Source organism: Arachis stenosperma, chromosome 10 (genome assembly GCF_014773155.1).
Source record: "Arachis stenosperma cultivar V10309 chromosome 10, arast.V10309.gnm1.PFL2, whole genome shotgun sequence".
Lineage (NCBI taxonomy): Eukaryota > Viridiplantae > Streptophyta > Magnoliopsida > Fabales > Fabaceae > Arachis > Arachis stenosperma.
The window spans coordinates 58,252,643-58,262,313 of NC_080386.1; positions in this window are offsets into that span (position 1 = coordinate 58,252,643).

Sequence of the window (9,671 nt, forward strand, 5' to 3'; positions counted from 1 at the left end):
CCACATCGGTAGAAGGCTGCGGAGGAAGAACCATAGAAATCGGGACAGCCTTGACAGCACCATCATCTCGGTTTGAAACCTCCACACCAGATCCATCCCCGGCCAAAGGTGAAGTCGGGTTCGCAACCGGAACATTAAGGTCGGACACCGGAACCTCATCCTCGTTGGGAGCAGGAACAATCTTTCCCTCCACAACAACGTTATCCGTGCTAAACAAACTCAGATCCAGGTCAGGAGCAAGAACCCGGACCTGATCCTTCAAATTGCCAAACATAGCATCCATACCCTTGGCCACATGACCCTCTAGCTCGTAAAAATCATCCCGAGCAGATTGCAACTTCTCCTTTGTCTCCACAAGCTCGGCGTATACCCGAGTATAATTCTCCGTCGCCGCCTTCGCCATCTCCTCAGATGCTTTCGCTGCCGCCACAGCCGCGGTAGCTTTAGCTTTCTCTTTCTCCAGAGAGGCCTCCAGCTCAGTAATCCTAGCAGCCTTCAGCTCACTAATCCTCTCAAACTCAGACTGAGCCTTCTCAAGTCGGGAGCTGGTCGCACCAATGGGGGATTTCTTGAACTCCCGGGCAATAGCAGCATGAAGACTGGCCATCCGAACACAACTCCGCGCCATATATTGAAAATGGTGCTCCATAGACACGTCATCAGTAGAAATAAAAGTCTGAGGGAGAATATGCTGTTCAATCCAACCAAGAGCATCGAAATCCTTATCGTTAAAACCCGCAAGCTCTTGAGAGGTCTTCTGCTTCTTGGGAGGAGGACCCGAGAACGGGGGAGGAGAAGAGGTAGCAGGCCCGGAGGTCGGAGGGTCTTGATTTATAGCTCGGAACTGGGGAGTCGGAATAGTCTTCGACCGAGTCTGAACACCCACGGTAGTCTTCTGCGGAGAAGATCGGGCAGAAGCCTCCCCAGCCTCGATGTTTCGAGCAGCCACAGACTTCTTCGTCCGACGGAGGAACTTCATGGAATCCGCCTGAGAAGACATCTCTGCAGAAATAAAAAGAAAAGGATTACCACAACAGAAATTCCACCAAAAACAAGCAAAACCAAAATACTAAAAAAGAAGAATCTCGGAGAGGTCGGGAAACTACCTAACTCGGAACGGAGAAGGCTTGGATCTCCCAACATTTTCTTCGTATCCAAGTGAGGTGCCCGACCCCATAAACTGCTCACCACACCCACAAAAGCCTGCTCAACCTCATCTAGACTCTCAAAAGTATACTTAGCAGACACTACATTCTCCTGCCAACAAAGAGGAAAAGAAGGCTCCCCACTCTCATCCAGAAAGAAAGGTCGGACGTCTCCAGTAGCCCGGACCTTGAAATAAAAGTTCTTGAAATCGTGAAAGGACTCATCATAAAGGGTACAAAACTTCCTCCCCTGGTTAGCCCTAAAAGAGACCCAAGACACCTTCCCTCCACCCGACCCCGGCTTCGTCAACACAAACAAGTAGGAAAAAGAGAAATAGAGGGAGCGACGCCCAAAAACTGACACAAAAGTTGAAACAGCTTTAAAAACGCCCAAGAATTTGGATGGAGCTGCGTAGGGGCAAGGTTACAAGACCACAACACCTCGGACTCCAGGTCGGTAAAAGGAAGTCGGACACTCAGCTTAGAGAAAAAACAATCATAAGCATAAAAGAAGAGCTTCTCGGAACTATCTAAAGGCGGGAAGCAAACTCTCTCCTCGGAATCCGGGGCTACTAGTTCATAATCCCTCTCAGACTCTCTATTCTCACATATGCTACAGTGCCTACAGAACCTAGCCAAATATTCAGAATCTACCACAGAAGGGACTTTTAGAGGAAGAGGGTCTACCCAACCAAGACCACTTGGAATCTTGGTCGACATCGCCTGAAGAACTTTTCGAGACATAAAACTCTTACCTACAAAGAAGAAATACAAAAGCAAGCAAAAATCACATAAAGCAGACAGCGAAAAACCCGTTCAGCCAAGCAAGAAACAAAAACCCAACAAAGAAAATGCGGCAACCCGGAACAAAGTACCAGAAAAACAAAAAGAGCCCCCCCATATACAAACAAAGCAATGGCGGCGCCTCTTTTCGGGGCAACCCAGGCATAAAGAAACAAACAAGAGCCACACAAAGAACAGAAGCATATGATCACAAGAAAATAGAAACAGAAGAACAAACCTGGAAGAAAGAAAACGAAGGCGAAGAGCTCCAAAGCAAAGAAAACAAAAGCAAAGAGCTCCGAAGCAAGGAGAACGAAGCGGCGGCGCAGAGGAAACCCCGGAAAGACACACGGAAAGATTTGGGGAAGAAGAAACAAAGAAAGAGAAGCGGTGCTCGAAAAAGGAGATGGCGAAACTTAGAAAAAACAAGAAAGGAACAGAATAAACGAAGAAAAAGGAAGGGAGCAAATAAATAATGCCTTCACAGAGCCCGAACGGAAATCGAGGAGAAACGGTAAAATGCAATAAATGCAGAAACGGCCATTTTTGAATTTTGAAAAACTACTATGCCCGAGCTCGACCTCCCAAAAAGGACGAACTCGGGCAGGGGCACTGTTCATACCCTGACCGGGCTCCTCCAACTCGGCAAATCCATGAAAAGGTCCGACCTCGCCCTAAGGCCCACGCCTAAAGGTCGGACCTCGGACAATCAAGCAAAGGAAGGCCCATCAAAAGGAACGCAGCCCAAAACCTAAAGGCCGAAAGGGCCTAGAAAGGGCGGTTCCACAAAGATAGAGAAAAAACTCCCAAAGATAAGATAAGATAAGAATATCTTATCCAGGGAAGATCACGGCCAACTACTATAAATACACTGGAGCACCCAGGTATTTCATTCATTCCACATTCTACACTTATCTGCTTGGACCCATGCTAACTTAAGCATCGGAGTGTCATTGCAGGTACAACCACCAACCACTCCACATATCGAGCTCGGGTCCCTGAACCCCCACCTCGGGCCTCTCCAGACGACCGAGCTACACGTTTCAGGTAACCCCCGGAACAGTAACTGTGATGACTTTGGGTATGGACGGTAACTTTGCTGATGAACCTTTGTAGAAAGTAACGATTTTTTTATGGCTCATTTTGATTTTGTGTCATTTGCCTGTTTGGGGGGGGGGTTTATTTCTCTGAAAAAGGTGGCATCTTTGATGACTTATTCTTGATATGTTTTGCTGCTTGGTAGTTCCGTTTGCTGATAAGCTGAGACTGTGAATTTGGAAGGTAGTTATTTGGCTGACTTTATTTGATTTGTAGCTTTCTGGGGTAATGACTTTCTTTTCTTCTTGGGATGTTGCTTTTTGAGAGAGGGATTTTCTTTGTCTTTGCTGAGAGTTTTGTTGGGATGTTAGTCTTGTAGGTTTTCCTGAGTCCTTGTTCTGTTAACTGCCTCCAAAGGATGCCCCTGGATCTTTTTGGTGTGGGTCCTGGGGTTTTCTTTTGTTGCCTGTTCTGCGCTGGATTATATTATCCGAGTTGTTTTGCTTTCGTCCGAGATGTTTTTGAGTAATCCAATCTTCTTTTCTTGTTGTAGGACTAGTTGACCTCATGTCTTCTCATAAAATTATTGTTGAGACATATTCCCAAGTACCTCAGCTGATTGGGTGGATTCTATGGTTCTTTTGTGTGTTTCGTTGGTTGACTCTGAGTTTTGTCATAGGATTTGTGGTAATGGTAGTGATGAGAAGAACTATGAGCTCGTATCTCCCACTTCTGAGGAAAGGGTCTGTTTTTCTACCCGAATTGCTTGAGAGCGCCCCTTTTTCTATGCATACGGCTTCTTTTTTAGTCAAATGAATATTACTCTTCCTTTTACCCCTTTTGAGACCAACCTATTATAGTCTTGTAATGTAGTTCCATTCCAACTTCACCCCAATTCCTGGGGTTTTATAAAAATCTTTCAGTTGCTATGTTGTGAGCTCGGTATCCCTGCTTTATAATCCCTTTTTTTATCTTTTCGTTTTGACAAAGCCTGGGGTGGTTAAGAAGAAAACCGCTTGGGTTTCTTTCCTAGATTCCCTGGGGAAAAAGGTTTTCTCCATGTTTGATGAAACTTTTCGCGACTTCAAAAATTACTTTAGGGTCCGAGCTGTTGAAGGTGCTCGGCCCTTTTTTCTGGATGAAAATGATGAGCCCGCCTTTCCCTTTGGAATGGCAAAAGGATGTAATGGTATCTAAATAGACGTGGGAGATGTTAGATGAAGCTGAGCAAGCTTTTGTGACTGTGCTAGAAGAAAACTGGTGGCAGCCTCCCCATCTCGACACAAAGAAATTCTTAGCAAACCCCTATCTCCTCCGAGCTGAGCTGGGTAGTGGTCAATTCTTCTTTTGGTTTTACTTATTTTGTCGAGTTTCTCTCTTATAAGATCTTTTCTGATTCGTAAGTTGGTTTCCCGCTGTGAGGTTTATTTGCAGAGATGATTAAAAATAATGAATCCATGAAGGCCTTTAAAAGGGCAAGGAAGGCTATTACAGCTCAAAACGTCTCGGCCAAGGCGGCCGGGGAGGGGTATTCTCAGGTTTTTTCGAAGCCTTTAGTTCTGAGTTCTCCTGGACTGATGAGGATGATTCCTACTCCTCGGGTTCATTTGGTTGATCCTTCACAGACTTCTGCTGCTACCTCTTCTCCTACCGGCGCTCCTCCTTCAAAAAGACCCCGAACTGTCGAGCCTTTTAATTTGGATGCTCCCAACTTTGATGCTGTCGGGTTTATTGATCAATAGATTGCTCCTTATGGTGTCATGTCTACTGATGATGTATCCATTCTTCATCATTTGGATTTTATCACTCGGAGTGGCATTAAACTGGCACACATGGGAGCAGCTTTATACCGGACCGCTCAAAATCTTCCTATCCATGCTACAAAGGCCTTTATGGAGGAGGCAAAATCAGCGTTTGACCGGATTAAGGGTTTGAAAGAGGAGCTTGAGGTGAAAGTGACCAAGCTGGAGAAGGAGTTTGAGGGGGAAAAGACTCGGGCTATTGGTCTGGCGGCCGCTGTGAAATTAGCTTAGGACACAGCATTAAAACATAAGGATAGCTATGTTACCATCTATAGAGAGATGATGGATCTCAGAAACAGCTTGGATTCTATCCGGACTGATTATACTGAACTTCAAGGTCACCTTGTAGGCAGTGTTAATGCTGCTTATGAGAATCTGAAAGAGCAAGTTTGAGTTCTTGCGCCGGAGCTTGACCTTTCCCTTTCTAGCTTGGACAACATTGTTAGGGATGGTAAGATTGTTCCTGATGACCCTGATGATGATGATGTCAATTGTCCATCATTGCCTGCCACCAAAACCTCTATTGTGCCGACCTCTTTGACTCCCAATGCTGAGGTCGATCGTCTTGAATCGGAACCTGATTGTCACATCTTGAACTGGGATGATGGGACAGTAGATGCGGTGCCTCTTAAGACTCGTCCTCCTTCACCCCGTGTTGATGCTGCCGAGAAGTCTTTGGATCGCCAATGATCATTCAGGATGTTTGTGTAGACAGTCGGCTTGTGGGCTTTTGAACTTTTTATATTTTTAAATGGTGTTTCTGACTTTTTGCTACTTTCTTAGTTGCTTATTTAGCAACTTTATTTTGAAAAACAAAGTAGTTTTCAAGCTCTTGGGGCTGACTTTGGTGGCCTCTTGAGTTTTGTTCTTCTTATAACTTGTGCTTTTTTACGGCATGTTGGTCTGCATTTGTCTGGTACCTTATTATCCGATCTCTTTGGATTACCTTTGTATTTTCATACTTGTGGCTTGATTTTTTGAGGTTGCAGATGTTTGGGTCCAACTTGTATGTTGACTTCCTTAGTTCAGTCACAAGTTTATTTTTAGTAATCCTCTTTTTTGGACCTTTGTCAGGTCTCTTTTAGGGATTTACTTTTTATAACTTGTTTGTGGGAGGCCGACTTCATCATGCCGGTCCCTTCTAAGTTATTTTTAGTAATCCTCTTTCTTGGACCTTTGTCGGGTCTCTTTCAGGGGTTACTTTAATAACATTTGTGTTTCGGGCCAACTTTATCATGTCTGGCCATTCTAAGTTATTTTTGTAATCCTATTTCTTGGACCTCGTTCAGGTCTCTTTCAGGGATTACTTTTATAACTTTTGTGTTTCGGGCCGACTTTATCATGTCGGACCCTTCTAAGTTATTTTTGTAATCCTCTTTCTTGGGCCACGTTCAGGTCTCTTTCAGGGATTACTTTTATAACTTTTATGTTTTGTGCCGACTTCATCACGTCGGGCCCTTCTAAGTTATTTTTGTAATCCACTTTCTTGGACCTTGTTCAAGTCTCTTTCAGGGATTACTTTTATAACTTTTATGTTTTGGATCGACTTCATCACGTCGGGCCCTTCTAAGTTATTTTTGTAATCCTCTTTCTTCGACCTTGTTCAGGTCTCTTTCAGGGATTACTTTTATAACTTTTATGTTTTGGATCGACTTCATCACGTCGGGCCCTTCTAAGTTATTTTTGTAATCCTCTTTCTTCGACCTTGTTCAGGTCTCTTTCAGGGATTACTTTTATAACTTTTATGTTTTGGGCCGACTTCATCACGTCGGGCCCTTTAAGTTATAGTAATCCTCTTTTATAGGGCTGGCCAGACCTCTTTCCAGGGATTTACTTATAACTTTGGTTATGGCGACTGGTTTGACTTTTTTACGTCGGCCAGTCTTTAAGTTATTTTTTAGAAATCCATTTTATTAGGACCTCGTCAGGTCCTTTCTATGGATCACTTTCGATAACTTCTTGCATTATTCTGTTTTCATCTTTGCCGATTTTGTAGAAATTGGGTTTAATCCTTGTTTGGTCGACCTTTTAATGAATTTGGTTTTCATCTCTGTTGGTCTTTATCGTGATCGTGTAGTGAATTTGATTTTCACTTTCTTCCTATCTGTAGCTTTATAATCGGACGATGAATGTTTCAGATTAATGCGGCTTGAGAATTTGTAGAAGATCTAAACATATTTTATTCAAAAGAAAATGCAAATATATACATGCGGAAGTTTTATCCATCTAAGTCGGGTGATTTGTAGGTCTTGGCTTGGCGCCTCATTAAAAAACCTTTTCAGTAAAAAGAGTGCGCCTTATCCTAAGATCCTTTATCATCCCTAACTATAGTACCTTCTTTGGTTGCAGGCGTGCCATGACCTAAGAAACTCTCGCCCATCGAGTTCAGACAGTCTGTAATAGCCCTTTCCAAGTACTTCTATGACTTGGTAGGGTCCTTTCCAGTTTGATGCCAGCTTTCCTTCTCCAGGTCGAGTTATTCCGATATCATTTCAGATTAGGATAAGGTCATTCTTAGTAAAAACTTATTGTACTACCTTTTGATTGTATCTCGAAGCCATTCGATGTTTTAACGCTTCTTCCCTTATCCGAGCTCTTTCTTGGACTTCCGGAAGTAGGTCGAGTTCTTCCCTTTGAAGTTGGGAGTTGGCTTCTTCACTATAGTGGATCACTCTAGGCGACCCTTCTTCAACCCTACTGGGATCATTGCCTCCATTTCGTACGCTAATCGGAAGGGTGATTCCTTTGTGGTGGAATGTGGTATTGTTCGATATGCCCATAGGACTTGTTGGAGCTCCTCAGCGCAGGCTCCCTTTGCGTCCTGTAATCTCCGTTTTAGCCCAGCCAATATGACTTTGTTTGTAGCTTTGCCTTGTCCATTGGCTTGGGGATGTTCTACGGAAGTGAATTGTTGTTTTATGTTCAAGTCAGCCACCAACTTTCTGAAGCCTGCATTTGTGAATTGGGTACCATTGTCTGTGGTAATGGAGTATGGAACCCTGAAACTTGTGACAATGTTTCTATATAGAAATTTTTGACTTCTTTGAGCAGTGACATTAGCTAGGGGTTCTGCCTCGATCCACTTTGTGAAATAGTCTACCCCTACTATGAGGAATTTAACTTGTCCCGATCCCTAAGGGAAGGGTCCAAGAAGGTCGAGTCCCCATTTTGCGAATGGCCAAGGTGAGGTCACGGTGATGAGTTCTTCTGGCGGGGCAATGTGAAAGTTGGCATGTTTCTAACATGGTGGACATGTCTTTACAAAGTATGTGGCTTTCTTTTGTAGAGTTAGCTAATAAAATCTTGCCCGGAGTACTTTTTGGTAAGTGCTTACGCTCCGAGATGATTGCCATAAATGCCACTGTGTACTTCTTCTAGAACATCCTTTGTGTTGGAAGTCGGCACACATTTTAACAATGGTATTGAAATCCCTCTTTTGTATAGAGTGTTATTTATGATAGTGTAGTGTTGTGCCTCTCGTTTTAACCTCTTTGCCTCCTTTTCCTCTGTGGGGAGTGTTTCTGTTTTGAGGTAATTGATTATGGGAGTCATCCATCCTTGATCCTGACCTATTATGGCTAGGACTTTTTCTTCTTCCGAGATTGATGGGTTCTGTAGAATTTCTTGGATGAGGCTTCTATTGTTGCCCTTGGTTTGGTGCTGGCTAGTTTTGAGAGTGCGTCAACTCGGGCATTCTGTTCTCGGGGTATGTGACAGACCTCATATTCTCTGAGTTGTCCGAGCTGTTCCCTGGTTTTGTCCAAGTAATTTTTCATGGTGGGATCTTTGGCTTGGTAGCTTCCTGCTATTTGTAAAGTGACTACTTGTGAGTCACTGAAGAGAATAAGCTTTTGAGCTCCAACCTCTCTAGCCAGCTTCAAACCAACTAGTAGTGCCTCATATTCTGCTTGGTTGTTCGAGGCAGGGAACCCAAATTTAAGGTAGAGTTCGATTTGGGTTCCTTGGTTGCTTTCAATTATCACACCCGCGCTGCTTCCAGTTTTATTTGAGGAACCATCCATGTATATATTCCATTCAGTGGGGATTTCTGGTGTGTCTGTAAATTCTGCAATGAAGTCGGCCAGGTATTGTGATTTGATGGCTATCCGAGCTTCGTATTGAAGATCAAATTCGGACAACTCGACTGCCCATTGTAAGATTCTGCCCACCAGGTCTGTTTTCTGTAAAATCCCTTTTATGGGCTGGTTGGTCCGAACCCTAATGGTGTGAGCTTGGAAGTATGGACGAAGTCGTTGAGATGTTAGTATGAGAGCGTAGACAAATTTTTCTATTTTTTGGTAGTTTAGCTCGGATCCGTGTAATGCTTTACTGATGAAGTATACGGGTTGTTGCCTACTGTCGTCTTCTCAAACTAGTGCTGAGACTACTGCCCGACTTCCTACCGCGAGGTACAATATGAGTGGTTCTCCTTCCCCCGGTTGAGTTAGGATAGGTGGTTATCCCAGGAATCTTTTGAAATCTTGGAAGGCTTGCTCGCACTCTGTTGTCCATTCAAACTCCTTTCCCTTCCTTAGAGTGGCGTAGAAGGAAAGAGATCTTATTGCTGATCCGGCTAGAAATCTGGACAAAGCTGCCAACCTCCCGTTGAGTCGTTGTACCTCTTTAAAACAAGTCGGACTCTTCATGACGAGTATGGCCCAGCATTTATCCGGATTTGCCTCGATTCCTCTTTGTGTGAGCGTAAAACCCAAGAATTTGTCAGCTTCCACTGCGAAGGTGCATTTTTCAGGATTGAGTCGCATGTCGTGCCGTCTTATAATGTCGAATACTTGGGTCAGGTCGGACAATAGCGTCGCTTCACTTTGTGTCTTTATTAACATGTCATCCACATAGACTTCCATGATTTTTCCGACGTGATCCATAAAGGCCTTATTCATTAATC